Source organism: Natrix helvetica (genome assembly GCF_964273705.1).
Source record: "Natrix helvetica genome assembly, chromosome: Z".
NCBI classification, from domain to species: domain Eukaryota; kingdom Metazoa; phylum Chordata; class Lepidosauria; order Squamata; family Natricidae; genus Natrix; species Natrix helvetica.
Genome location: NC_138554.1, coordinates 47,311,440 through 47,322,473, shown reverse-complemented (window position 1 = coordinate 47,322,473; position 11,034 = coordinate 47,311,440).

The window sequence follows — 11,034 nt, the reverse complement described above, 5'->3', positions numbered from 1 at the left end:
TTGTTAACTGAATCACTGCAGCTGTTAAGTTAGTAACACGGTTGGTAAGTCCCCATTGACTTTGTTTGTCAGAAGGTCCCAAAAGATAATCATATGAGCCTGGGACACTGCAAACGTCGTAAATGTGAATCAATTGTCAAGCGTCCAAATATAAATCATGTGACCATGAGGATGTGGCAACAGTCATAACTTTGAAAAATCATCATAAGCTGCTTTTTTCAGTGCCATTGTAACTTTGAACAATCACTAAGTGAACTGTTGTAAGCCGAGGACTACGTCTACATTGTGTCTTCCTGAATCCAGTGGTTAGAATGCAGTATTGCAGGCTAACTCTCCTCACGGCCAGGAGTTCGATCCGATTGGCTCAAGGTTGACTCAGCCGCCCATCCTGAGGTTGATAAAACGAGAACCTGGATAACTAGGGGCAATATGCTGACTCTGTAAACTGCTCAGAGAGGGCTGTAAAGTACTATGATGTGGTATATAAATTTAAATGATATTGCTATTGCTGAATTTGCTTTTGATTCAAATAGGTTTGAATCACTATTGGACTAGCTGGACTATTGTAATGTATCTACATGGAGATGTCTTTGAAGAGTATCTGGAAACTTCAGTTAGTTCAGAATGCAATGTCCTGAACAGTTTTGTGCAAGCCTCGACTTTCAGATGTAGCACCTTTTTTGTGGAAACTATACTGGCTGGCAATTTACTTCTGGATACACTTCAATATCGCCCTACATGGCATGGGACCAGGTTATTTGAAGGACCATCTCCACCCACCCACCCCAATTATACCCACCCATCTAGAGTACATTAGAGATGTACATCTGGTAGGACCAGAAAAAGGAACCTTCTCAATGATGGCTCCTTCTCAATGAAACACTGCTCCCCCCACCCCCATTCACAGTTGGCCCCTGCTTTGATGCTTTTCTGAAATGGATTAAAATGTGTTTTTGTCAGCAAGTTTAGGGACCACAAATGGAGATGAAACCAATCAAATGGTTGATTTTTGTTGTTGTCATGTGTGTATATGTGTGTGTTATGTTTTGGAGTTTAAATGTTATACGCCACGTGGAGTCACCTATATGTGAATTGGACAGCTATATAAATTTGTTTAATAAATAAATAAGTAGTGTGAAAGTATGAGGAAAAAACACGATTTATTAGAAAATAAATTTTAAGTTTTTTTCCTTGGAGGAAAAAAAATTGTGAAAGATATTTTTTTTTATGAATTTAGTTGATATCTGTGAAAGAAATGAGATCTGTGATATGGATACATTCTACAATACAAATTGTTCACAGGTTTTATAAATATTTGAAAAACTTGTTTAATTGGGTGCAATAGCAGAAAAGCACAGTGCCCACCCTTAAAAATGTTTTTATCAGTTTATTTTATGAAATCATATTTAGCATACTTTATCTTTTTCTTTTGCGGGAATGTAAAAAAAATGACATTAGACATGTATAAATTCCATTTTCTGAAGCATAAATCCGTCATCCCCAACCTAGTTTTACCCAGAAGTTTTGGGACTGCAACTTTTAGAATTTACAAGTAACATTATTAATCAGTCAAATAGGAATTAGATGGGTTTAAATCCCCATTAATTGGAGGTCACTAGACTAAAGAAAACTGCCATGTGGGATAGACCAATTGGTCTCTTTCTATCCTACTTCAGGTTCCGATCACACATACTCAACATGGTTACTATGGAAATTAGCAATTTCATTTCAAGGCTGATGAGATAGCAGCAATGTAAACATAACAGAAGCTTACCCCAAGAGTTGGGTTCAATAAGAGCATGCAGAAGAACAGCCCAAACAATCCAGGATTGCAAGAGCCAGGTCAATATTGTCAGCCAGCTCAAAGATCAGAGGTCCAAATTCTCACAAAAACAGGATTCACATGAATGTCACACAACGGAGATTGTTTCCAGAAAAGGGAACATAGATCTGAACTATTTTTTATATCAGGATGCGATCAGCTATCACTCATCAAAAGATTTATTCCTTTGCTTGCAAGTTCTGTTCTTTTCTTTACTCACCATGTTCAGGAGCTGGGGGGAATTATATCATCCTTCTCTTGACTGCTCCAGCTATCCAGGTAGTTCCTGTTCAGGTAGTCCTAGACCTATGACCACAACTGAGCCCAACATTTCTGTTGCTAAGACAGTAAGTGAATTTTGCTGATTTCATGGCCTTTCTTGCCACTGGTGTTGAACGAATCACTGCAGTTGTTAAGTTAGTAACATGGCTATTAAATGAATCTGGTTTCCACATTCATTTTGCTTGTCAGAAGGTTGCAAAAGTTTGTTCACATGATCACATGCTGCAATGATCATAAGTGTGAAAAACAGTCATAAGTCACTTTCCAGTGCCATCATAACTTCGAACAGTCCCTAAATGAATGGTTCTAAGTCAAGGACTACCTGTATTGGATCAGCATGGTGTCTCCTGAGACTAACAATTCACAGTTTCAGCCTGAGCAGCTTCTTCAGATGCAGATCAGAACCTGAGACCCGATCATTACACTTTCTACATTAATTTATTGTGATAATCTCCCAACCCCAAAATCTCTCTTGATCTTTTAATGTATTTGAACTTGTATGTTTTCGCATCTGTTCCATTTCCTATGTAACTAATGAAATAAGCCAAGATCCACAAGGGCTTAATGTGATAATGTATCTGTGATCTTTAAAGATGTCATAAATTATTAATCTTTTAAATAACCGGTTTGTCTTGCTTAGCTCAGATGTAATGTTATTCACAAATTCTATTGTGTCTTTAGTATGTTATTGTCTTAATATTTTACAACTGATAAAGCCTAAAAGTTTCTTTCTGAGCCATCTGAGCTGAACCTGGCAAATATATAGTTTTGGAGCCTGATATATGAGATTCCTGAGAGATTACAAAAGAAGCAAATTATGATGCGGTGAATATTGGGTTCCATGAATATTGCTTTAATGTGTTGCATTCAAGAAACATTTTGTGGGGGTGGTGTTGAAAGAAACTCATGACTCAGTAATTGAACCTGAAACCTACATTATATTCCTTTTTTTTAATTCTACCTTAGTTGCTTCTGGTTCTATAGTGTTATTAAGGAACTCAATGATTGTTTTGCTCCTTCCATTTTCATCTAGCCTCATATAAACAAGTGCATATTCTGTTCATTCAATGTTTTTTTTCTGAGAACCTGTCACGCTCCTATATTGGCATCTTAACAGCCAATAGAGGTTAGTAATTAGTTGAAATTTTATACAGTGTTCTTTCTTGTGCAATTAATGAGAAATTGACTTATTTTATTTTTTAAAAAAACCTTGTTGTTTTGCCCTGTCCATTAAAATCTCTTACGATGAAATCTAGAGATTGCCAAAATTCTCTGTTGTTGTAGTAGGTCAATGAGCATTGTATAGTGTGCTGTGTAGACCAATATGGATGTTAGTATACAGAAGTGGTTCTCAACCTGTGGTCTGGATTCTTGGGAGGGCCAGAATGTCATCACACGGGATCACAAAGGCTTGAAGAAATGTTATGATTTAAACCTTGAGTTAAGTCTTGGAAGTCCGTGACCATGACCCATGGCCACAAAAGGTATTAAAGGAGGTCCATGGTGAAGAAATGGTTGAGAACCACTTTCATTATAGTTTTTCTAGCAAAATGAGAAATTGCACAAAATCAAATTCAATACCTACCCCTTCTAAACATACAGGAGAAAGTATAACTTCTTCTTGAGAACATTTTCACTATAAGCACTTAAATCTGCCTAGAGTGTTAGTTCTTCTCCTGAGATCTGTCTAGGCCCCACGCTGTTATTATTTAGAGTGATCTTTTGAAGACCTGGTTTTTTACCTTTGGTGAGGGAGAGTGAAGCTCTTTGCTTTGTTCCTGTCTGGTTTGTTATTCTCACCATCTTTTATTTTTGTATTTGTGATTAATTTTATTTCTTTTGCTTTAGTTATTGCGAGCTGCTCATTGGGAGCTGAGAAACATACTCTTTAACATCTTCATCAATGTTTTGGATGAGGGAATAAATGGGGAACTCATCAAATTTGCAGATGACACCAAGCTGGCAGGAATAGCCAACACTCCAGAAGACAGACTTAAGATACAGAAAGATCTTGACAAACTTGAACATTGGGCACTATCTAATAAAATGAAATTCAATGGTGAAAAGAGTAAGGTTCTACATTTAGGCAAGATGAACGAAATGCACAGGTACAGTATAGGTGGTAGCTTGCTCAACAATAGTAACTGTGAAAGGGATCTTGGAGTCCTAGTGGACAACCATTTAAATATGAACCAGCAGTGTGCAGCAGCTGCCAAAAAAGCCAACACAGTTCTAGGCTACAAAAACAGAGGGATAGAATCAAGATCAAGTGAAGTGTTAATACCACTTTATAATGCCTTGCTAAGGCCACACTTGGAATACTGCATTCAGTTTTGGTCACTACGATGTAGAAAAGATGTGGAGACTCTAGAAAGAGTGCAGAGAAGAGCAGCAAAGATGATTAGGGGACTGGAGACTAAAACATATGAAGAACGGTTGCAGGAACTGGGTATGTCTAGTTTAATAGAAAGAAGGACTAGGGGAGACATGATAAGCAGTGTTCCAATATCTCAGGGGTTGTCACAAAGAAGAGGGAGTCAAACAATTCTCCAAGGCACCTGAGTGTAGAACAAGAATCAATGGGTGGAAACTAATCAAGGAGAGAAGCAACTTAGAACGGAGGAGAAACTTCCTGACAGAACAATTAATCAGTGGAACAGCTTGCCTCCAGAAGTTGTGAATGCCCCAACACTGGAAGTCTTTAAGAAGATGTTGGATAGCCATTTGTCTGAAAGACCTGTGTATCCATTGCTACTTTAAACATCAAACAAATAAACTATACTTATTTAATACACCAGATGGTTAGTAACTAGTTATTTAGATTCTTAATTATTTGAGAATGTAGAATTAGCTATATTAGACTTCAATTTTGCTAAGTGTCACAATACATATTAAGCAGTTAAAACATTTACTAATTTTTGCTTCCTGTTTTGAAGATCAGTTTATATGTTAGTCATTTCATGAGAGGAATTACCTGTGTCTATGTTCTAAAGATACATGTCTCTTTCCCACTGACAGCATTGTTAATAAATAGGCCAGTTTGTGGGAGTGATATTTTCTCCTTTTTTTTCAAAGAGAAAAACTTAATACAAATTAAAAATATATATTAAAAAATAAAGAAAAGATGAAACTCTATTACCAAATCTTTAAAACCTTGTCATACAAAAGTGGTAAAAAAGAAATCCCATTTTATTACCAGAAATCATAACACACATATTTTAACCCTTATCCAACAGAGGATAATTTTATAAATCATTTTCATTTTTAAAAAAATTGATCTTTAGCCCCCTCCTCCCAAATAGAGTCCCACAAATTGATTTCTTATCACTTTCTCTGTCTCCTTCCAGAAACACCATGAGCAATTCCTTTTTGTCTCTTTTCTTCTCTGCATATGGAGCTAAACATGGGTGATCCTTCTCTTTTCCTTAACCCAGAGAGGAGTTCCAAAGAACTGATCCCTTCACAGGCTTCTATTTTAGTCAAGTTTTTCAGTTCTCCAAAAAGAATAACGCCCAGTCTGTCATGCTGACCTGGGAGCTGCACTTCGCTTCTATGAAACACTTTATGCCTCAGAGGTAAGACTTGGTTGATCTTAGTGAGCATATAATGATGCAATGTACTTCACCAAAATGTTTTTTGCCGGCAAAACTGAAACTTGTTTTGGCTATAGGCATGCTAGGGAAGACCTCAGAAGCAATGTTAAATAAAACGATATAATCATTACTTCAAGATGAAACTGTGTGGCTTCATGAAACAGTTTGAAAGGAGTACGTTGTCAAAGCAAAACACCCATTTGTTTTTTGTCAGAGTACTTTTGCTAGTTGCTATTTCCCATAGTTGACATACAATGTAATGCAACATGTACTCTTAAGTAGGCTTCTTTTTTCTAAAGAGAACGTTTAGGGTAAAAAAAAAAAAAACACTCTTGAACTTGGCTGTAATTCCATGGTAGACCACATGTTTTGCGTGAATTACAAATTATTTCAAAATTATATCCCCAGTGGTAAAAGCTGGTGTCCATGTATCTCCTTGTAAGGCTGAAGAATATCACTGCGAACACCAGGGATAAACATATCAGTTCTGGACTCCAGAAGATAGTTTACCTATCATTTTAGGAAAATCATATTAGTTTCCACTTCCCTGTGAAACACATCAGGTGTTTCACTGAAATTCTTGTCTTAATTTTTAACCCTAGGCTGAGCTGAAAAGAACTGAGGTCCATTGAGTCATAAAATATGTCAACTTAGATGCCTCACATGAAAATATGTTTAACATTATTGTGTGGCTTCACTTCCTGTCCTTTTGTAATTGTTTTGCTAATTCCTACAAAAGCAGGTAGATGAGAATGCATATATGGATGGTTGAATCCTTGTTGAAATGAGACAATATCTGCAATTCTTTAATCACAGGGCAGAGATTTAAATATACAAAGAAAAGTGTTGGAAGGTCAATCCCAATCTCAAGGAGTTCATAGAAACCATAGATAATTTTATTTTTTTCAGAAAGTGGGCAAGTTTCTTGATATCAATTCTGAAATACTTATAATTCTATTAACATTTGTGATAGAATTGTGAAATCATTTGTAATCTGTGCAACATGTTTTCTGTTACTGAACTACAATCCAACTTTCAAACTCTATCATAGTTTCTTACCTTTCTAAGAGTATAGTGGATCAGTGGTTAGAATGCAGTATTACAGGCTCACTCTGCATTCCCACTGCCAATTGTTCGATCCTGACCAGCTCAAGGTTGTCTCAGTCTTCCCGTCCTTCTGAGGTCAGTAAAATTAGAATGCAGATTATTGGGGGCAACAAACTGCTTAGACGGGGCTGTAAAGCACTATGAAGCGGTATATAAGTCTAAGTACTATTTATATTGCTACCTCAAACATTCCCTTTGAAACATCAACCTGAGGGGAAATAACTTCCTTAGGGGATTGCGTTATCGTTGTGTATCAGTCAAATGAACTGCAGTATCACTCTATTGGATCATGATTACCCAAGCTAATCAAAGTTAGTCTCTGTGATGGAAGTAAAAAAATAAAGATAGCAATAAGTGTAAAATATGTCCTTGGAAGTCTCTGCTTTAATTTTTATATCAGTCATGAACTGATGAGATAGTTTTCAGTTATTTGCTGTTTCTCAGGTTAAGGGTTTCCCTTCCCACAAAAAGAATAATAATCCTGGTTTAATGTACAGGGCTTTTGTAATGCTTACTTAGATAATCTAGTTGGCAGACCTTAAACTCCTCAAGTATCAATCAGTTTGTAATGCCAAGCATTTGCTCTGACGTATATTTTTAAAAAAACTTGATGCTTTCTGTGTAATAGAAAATAAGTATGTAGATTCCTTCCTGGGTTAATTGTGTTTGTAGAGCACAGGCATGGATGGTATCAGGACTGAGTAAGCTGCAAGGTATGAGAATCAATTGATTACGTTTCTTCTGCGAGCCACTAAGCTCTGAGTGAGACTGAGACTGTTTTGCATTTACAGTCAGGAAGTAAAATCATTTTAAATCTAGATTGATGTTTCACTGCTCTGATCCTTCCTGAAATGATGATCTATATTAGTCTGCATATTTCTGATTCTTTTAAACCAGTGTTCCAACATTTGTATCATGCCTCTTAACTATACCCTTTAGGTATATATCTACTCTGGAGTCCTGCCATCTTGGCACCACTTTGTTCCTACTAGATGTTATATAATTATGAGGCTGTTGGAAGAAAGTAGCCTCTGCCTTGTAAGTGGGCATCCAGAGAACAGGTATAAGCACAGATAGTCAGTCCTCAATTTATGTATTTATTAGACTTGTTTTCCGCTTGTCTCACCTAAAAATAATCATTCATTTAACAAGTATTTTAAGTTAGAACAGCACTGAAAAAAGTGATTTACAACAGATCCTCACACTTACAACCATCACAGCATGCCCGCAGTCATGTGATCAAAATTTAGGCATTTAGCAATGTATTTTTGACCATCGCAGCATTCCAGGACATTTGATTCTATTGTCACTTTTCCAGCCAGCTTCAGAGAATCAAAATCAATGTAGGTTTATGGCCACATGATTCACTTAACAACCATGTCAAAATAGTCATAGACCTGGGCACAACTCACTTAACTGCTTTGCTTAGCAATGGGAATTCAGGTTCCAACTGTGGTGGTAAATATGTTCTCTAGCTGGCGAAATAAAGGGAGTTGTTCATTTCCAGTTCTATGTTTATTTTTCGGTTTATCCAATTAAGGCAGATTAAATTGAGGTATCAGGCTAGGAAAAGTTGAAGTGGATTGCATTGGAGTGGATAATTGATTTGACTAATGTTGGATTAGTTCAAGAATAGACGTCAGTCCCCACCCATAACAACACAGGAAACAGAATCTGCTATTCAACAGCTTCTGCTTTGTTAGAAAAATATATAACCTCTGAACATTGTACAAAGTCTTTATCTCACAGATGTCATCACATCAAATAATCCAGTAAAGCACAGTGAAACACCATATAAGGGTTTGGTTGCTGTGTAAATATCTTATCCCAGTTCCCTCAAAACATTTTCTAATAAATGGTGACTTTAGTTGTGGAAAGAATAAAAATAAGAAGAAAGTAGATAATGAGTAAAATCGCTCCATCTCTGGAAATTGTATTTCTTTTAGGGCTAGATAATTCAGGGAATATTACTTTTCAGGATTCAGTATGCTTCGAAAGCAAAAAGTAATGCTTAAATGAGGTCAAACTCTAGATTACGTATGGTATATTTGCAACTGATCCTGTTTTACAATCAGCTTGGGAATGCTTTGTCACTTTAGTGCACACCTAATAATAGAATTCATAAAATATAGATTGAGGGTCAGGGGGAATGTTGCTTAACTTTTTAAGAAATATATAAGAGTTATCCGCTAACATGGGTGCACCTTAACAGATGGGTTGGATTAGAAGACCTCTAAGGTCTTTTCCAACTCTGTTATTCTGTTACATGGGGAACTGATAACTTTGGTATACAAAGGGGTCCTTTTATTTATTTTTAAATTCATTCTACCCTATTTTCATGCCAGATGGAATAAAAGTGTTATTTATTTGTTGTTTGTTACCATTTTTATGGCTGCCCCATCCTGTTATAACAATTCTATGTGGCTTATCTACTGACCACTGTTATAATTGTTGTAAGTCTTTTTGGAGTTTTATTAACTCCAAAAGGATTTACAATAATTGCAACAATGGTCAATATATAAGGAACGAGAGGTCCAAATAAATCACTTCCATTTGATGAACCACCAACAGTCTATGAGGCAAAAAAAGAGAGCTTTTTAACACCTTATGGGAGGTACGTGGAGTGAGAGGTGGATTTTGGCAGGGCGGAGGGGTGGAGACCTTGAACCAAAAAGCAGGCACTGTGACAGTCAGGGTACTACTTTAACGGAGAGGACCTGGAGAATGCTCATCCTGTTAGATCTGCAGAATGAGCAGAAATATTTGGAGATAATGCTGTGTAGAGTATTGGAGATGCTAAACCAGCAATTTGAAATGTACTTGGATGGTCAGAAGGACCACTTGCCAAGGAATTGGGTTACACGAATGTAGTATCTTGTGCTCAACAGTGTCTGCATTGCCACATTCTGTGTCATTCTGGGTTGTTTAATTTTCCAATACAGTTTACCAATGTGTGCATCTGCGTTTGTACGTATGTGTCTATATAATTATGATGCACCAAGCCAGAAGCACCAACCTGAAGATGATGAATGAGACTTCATCGAAACGTCGTGAAGATACTTCCAATTCTACGCGGGAAAAACCCCGAAACCCCTCATATAAAACAGGTTATTTAATTTTTATGAATATGTATGTATGTATGTATGTATGTATGTATGTATGTGTATGTATGTGTGTGCATATATATATATATATATATATACATACATACATACATACATACATACATACATACACATACATACATATTCATAAAAATTAAATAACCTGTTTTATATGAGGGAAAATTCTTTTCAAAACCTATTCAGGAAATATTACAAGCAAAATGTTTATGGAGGAATCCATTCCCAAATTCATAAAAAAAAAAAAAAAAGAACAAAGTGATTTGAAAAGAAAAATGTCTGGCTGGGTAAACCAGATTTGAGAAAATCAGAAACTGGAAGAAAAACAATAAGTTTGAAATCTCTCTTTAAGATAACTCTTTAGTCTAATCCAAAGGTAGTATACAGCCAGTTCTCTCCGGTTTGGGCGAACTGATAGGGGCGGCGGCGGGAGGCTCCACCCACCCAACCCCAACATAATGCGTGAGCACTGCGCACATGCAAACGTGGCATGTGAGCTCACATTTGCAAACTGGTAGGGAAGGTAAGTGAATCCCACCGCTGGTGTAATCACTCCAGAAGTCATCATTCCCTTATTATATTCGCTATAGCCAATATAAAGTGTTGTTTTTTTAATTTTTAAAATAAATTATTTTCTTGATTTGCTTTCCAGTGGTATGGACTTTATCTCTCACAATTATTGGCAATGACCACACTAGCTTTGAATTCTGGGAGTTGGACTACATGCACCTAAAGATACTAAAGTTGGGAACTGCTGATAGGCAATCTACTTTCTGATCACCTGCCTTGTAGTCTCATACTCTTTCTCTGCCATCATTTTTCCTTTAATAGCATGTCTATATGTATATGAATAATGTTACAGCATTAGGAAACCAGGCCCATTTTAATTTACCTGAATGGGTAGGTTCTGGATATTAATCTGAAAGAATAGATCAATTCACCCAGTGTTATCTATCTGGTATTACCAGTTCTCCCCAGAAAACATTAGGTAATCCATTCAAGGTTTTTCGGAATCTTCCTTATGCAACTAGAAGTTGCGATCATGAACTGGTCTTGACATGTTCAGTGAAAGAACTGGTTTATGGAGGTATATTTTGCTGTTGCTGTC